General features: G+C 44.3%; 1 protein-coding gene across 1 annotated transcript in view; it reads left to right on the top strand.

Annotated features, from left to right (window-relative positions):
* Positions 1-4,346, top strand: part of VXN (vexin) — a 17,245-nt gene that overhangs the window by 4,091 nt on the left and 8,808 nt on the right. The window lies entirely within an intron of this gene.

Below are 4,346 nucleotides of genomic sequence, written 5' to 3'. Positions count from 1 at the left end.
CCCCCCCCCCCAAATTCAAATAACATTTTTCATGCTCAGAGAAAATGTTTTCCAAGTTTGGACACTTTGACACATGGTGTCTTGTCTTCAGAGCCAGTTTTCCCTCCTTAAATCCACTTGGCCCATTCACAACTCCTTCCACGATCCTTTTGCTGCAGTTCTGACTTGCAGGAATGATGGCCTCTTTCTCTTGTGCATATCAAAGCACTTTTTACAAGCTTTGAGACCCTTCTGCCAAAGCATTTCTTCTCACTACAGACCCATCTCTCCTCTAGCACTTTGTTGAAATATTTTGCTCCATGGCCTTTCTTTTTTCCATGCCCTACCCCACTTCCCAGCCCCATCCTCCTTTGTAAATAGCCTCCTCTTAGTATTCCCGATTCCCCAATCTCCCCACAGCACCGTAGGTGCCCCCCCTGCTTCCCACACTTACCTGTGCACTGGAAAAAAAACCTCGCCACATTCACTCCCATCCCCTCTCTTGGTTATTAAAGCGGATCTCAGGATCCCAGTACTTCACAGGATGCCTGAAGTGGCCCCCAGGAAGGGTGAAAAACACGCCTGTCGTGTTTGGGTAGAAACTATGTATGCGTGTATTTTCTCAAATTGTGAAAATCTAATTTTTGTCCCATAACTCAGGCCAAGGTTTCAAAATGACTCTTCATTCCAAATGAGCATGAAAGTCAGAGTGCCAGAGTATTATTCAAAATAAGCCGTTTTGAGATACTGCTTTTCTATTTGTTATGCCTTTGGTATATTTTGTTTTCCGTGTAATATAAAAATAGCAGAAAAGTCCAAACCAAAAGTGAACTATTCTAATTTAATAAAACAGAATGCTTAGATAATTTCTCCTTTTTTTTGACAAAATAGACACTTTTCCAACAAAATGTCCAGATTTCTAACCAGAATTTTCTCATAGAACTATTCAGCTGGAAAATTTTCAGCTAGCTCTCATGGAAATCTAGGGAAACTGTATATCTGTTATCATGTTCTGAATCTCAGCAGACAGATAGTTGTTGATTCTGCCTGTAATATTTAATTTGCATTGGATCAGCTGCTGTGGCAGCGCCACACTCATAAAGGTCTAAGAAAATAAGATAAGAAAGCCCCTGGTTTGCTGCTGTATTTTTAGAGGATTTTTGTTTTCCTCTGGGGCTTTTCCGACCCCAATTAAAGATGTCCTTTGACCAGCCCTTAGTCATGATGCAGGCAGCACCGTGTTGGCAGTGGGAGCGCCGAGCCTGAGGAATGGTCTGTAGCTCCAGCTGAGAAGCCAAGCATGGCTCTCGACCCAAAGCAATGGGCACAGTCAGCTCTGAGACTTGTGCTTTCCCCTTCTTCGGCGCGACGCAGCCGCTTACTGCTCATGCGCAAGCATTCAAATAAATTGCGCGTACTGGAATATACGTGCCTGTGAGGAAGTTGTGATTGCCAATTTCTAGACCCACAGAAAAGTAACAGAATGATTATTTATTTTCACTTTTACCTCTGCACCTGCAGTCAGTGCTGTAGAAATGCCTCAGCTAACATGAAATCTTCTGCTCTGGTGGTTGCAGTGGATGCACAACTTTAATCCTCGGCAAGGGCAAAAATAACAAGTAACGTGGACATCTGCCAGACCTTTTTTTCACAGCAAAAATACTCAAGCAGTGTAGCATTAAGTGATTTAACTTTCAAATGACTGACCTTGGGGGTAACTTCCATCACATTCAGGAACCCATCCCAAAAGCATGGTCATGACTCTGGAAGTGTGAGAGAAAGGGGGAAACACCTTCTTTTTTTTAATTGAGTGTTTCACCAGTATGCTTATTTGCGGTTCCTACTGCCCTACTAAGAGTTATTTCAGTGATGGTAGATCCTTCCCTTCTCTTCTAGCCCTGAAATCCTTTGGGTATAACTGTCTGGACACCAGTACTTGGCTACTTTGCAGAAAAATGGCAAATCCCTTTATGCATGCTAGTGCTGCCACATTAAACACTAGATCAGCATTAGACCATCGAAAAGAGTTTAACTCTGCAAATCTGTCATTTCCTCCACTGACAAGCACTTCATTGTTAGCCTCTAAGCTTCAAAGTTTTGTCCAGAACCAGATGTTTAATTGTCACCTTTTCTGGTTGGTTGTTGTTTTGGCAGTGGGGTTTTGGGTTGAGGAGCACTGGCTGGGTTGTTGGAACATCCTCTGCACTGCTCTCCAACCGTCCCACAGCCTCTGTGCTCCCCACTTGACACAGCTAATTCCAACAGTGGGTATGCCAGGCAGTAAAATCCACAAAAAAAGAGACTTTGCTGAGCTCTGAATTCAGAGTCAGCATCCTGCAGACTGAGACGGTCAAGGGACTTACAGGTTCTAAACCCAGTAGTTATTTAGAGAGCAGTTTACTAACTCTGCATAGTTTGGCCATTCACACAGATTTAAATTCCCTGGTACATCTAGAAAAGAAAACTGACTTCCAGCTGATCCTTCTACCTTACCTTAGGTACCCTAGAGAAACGTCAGCTCCAGTTTAGATCAAAACTGCGTTACAGCAGGTTTACTTTCCTGACCTAAATAAGTCTTTACATATCACAGTAATGGGTGAGGTAGCCAAAGTCATGGTGGAATCTTGAATTAGGAGATAAGAAACTCCAGAGGTGTACTACAGCCAAATGCTGCAACCAAAGATGTTAACTGAAGAGATTGCGCTGTTGTCTCCAGTTGTAATTGAAAGTGGCATTGCGACTTATTTATACAGCTTGAAGGCATTTTGGCATTACCGATGTGACATGTAACAAGGAATCCTGAAAACATAGACAACGTGCCTAAATAATTCCTGCTAGTAATGGAGTTTAAAATCCTGCTTCCTTCCCCCAAACGAAATTTCATCCTTTGCCATGCATAGGCAGATTGTTAAGTCTCAAATTTGGGGTGGTTTACACTGATCAAGTAAGCCACTTTCAGGGTTAGAGACGACTGCAGCCAGCATCCTACTTACCAAAAATGCTTTTTCCATGACCATGCAAAAGGAGCGGCCTCAGGTGTCTCAGCAGCAGAGGGTTGCAGACATTTTCTGTCACACACCAAAGACAACTGAGCACGACCAAGAGCACTGCGCATGTTTCTGGGGCTGGTGGGAAAGGTGAGCTTTGTAGCACTCTTTGGCAGCTGGAAGAGCTCGGTTCATGTGAGGCAGACTCCAAGGGCTGGCATGAGAGACCCCTGCCAGGCACTGCCTCATCGTATTCATAACAAAGACAGATGTCTGCACCGATGTTGCTGTGATGGTGGTGGGGGTCGTGCCTCTGGTAAGCAGCTTGCAAGGTTCGGGTGGTCAGGGTGATGCAGTGGGCTGCACACCTGTGCATGGACACGGGAGCCTGCTGCCTGCGAGGGGCTGCTGCAGAGGGATGGGGAGCTCCTGGAACTGGTCCAGGGGCAGCTGGGCAAGAGCCAACGGCAACTGCTCAAGCAGCAACAGGAGGCCTCCCACCACCACCATCACCCTCATTCCTGAATTATCAGAGCAGTGCTGAGGCTCGGCTCTGTCCAGCAGCACCAGATTTGTGGTCAGTAGAGCTGGGCCCCAGCCGCAGCCTTCTTTAGCACGTGCTTGTCTTCAAGGACACCAATAGTCCCTTTGACTTTAACACTGGGCACGTCCTTAAGTAGCTTACGGAGCAGGGATTCTGTTAGGCTGTGTGCCAAAATCCACAGAAGTAAGAGAAAACCCCTCTTAGGTCTTAGATTAGGCTTTGGTTGCCTCACCAGCCCTTTCTAGAAGTGCTTTTGCCTGCTGTTGGACAGTTTCTGCTCCTTGTCCTGCTGGTCAGTAGGATATAAGTCATGTAACCTTCTCCAGACTCCTGAGGAATGAATGACATGAAGTCAAAACAGTAAAAAGTGGTCAGGTTGGGGTTTTTCTTTTTTCCTGTTTTGGAAAACATTGGTTTGCATGTGGTTTTATATCTGTGTGAAAATTCATGTACACAGAATATTGCAGACTAATGGCAAACTGAATTAAAATTTATGTAAATAAAATTGACAATTTTGCATGAGCAGACATGCTTGAATAAGGTCTTGTTTTTATCTTGAGTGTACGTTAGAAGGCAGAGCAATTGGTGGAATTGGCATAGAAAAAGCCAATAGAAAAATAACAATGTTTTCTGTATTTATACATAGAACACATTGATGGCAACTATCAATCATCAGTCAGATGCAAGTAAACTGCTTTTCTCCTGCTCTTCCAACACAAGATCAACCTAAGTCTAATAGCAAACAGTCAGAATAGTTGCCACATGTCTTATTTCCTTGCTGGTTTGGATCTTTGCCCAGTTTAACTTGTTCTCTGTATAACAGTAGCAAGTCTTCT

This window comes from Egretta garzetta, unplaced genomic scaffold, assembly GCF_000687185.1.
Source record: "Egretta garzetta isolate BGI_Z169 unplaced genomic scaffold, ASM68718v1 scaffold132, whole genome shotgun sequence".
Lineage (NCBI taxonomy): Eukaryota > Metazoa > Chordata > Aves > Pelecaniformes > Ardeidae > Egretta > Egretta garzetta.
The sequence above is the reverse complement of the archived record's forward strand: the minus strand, read 5'-3'. Positions and strand labels throughout refer to the sequence as shown.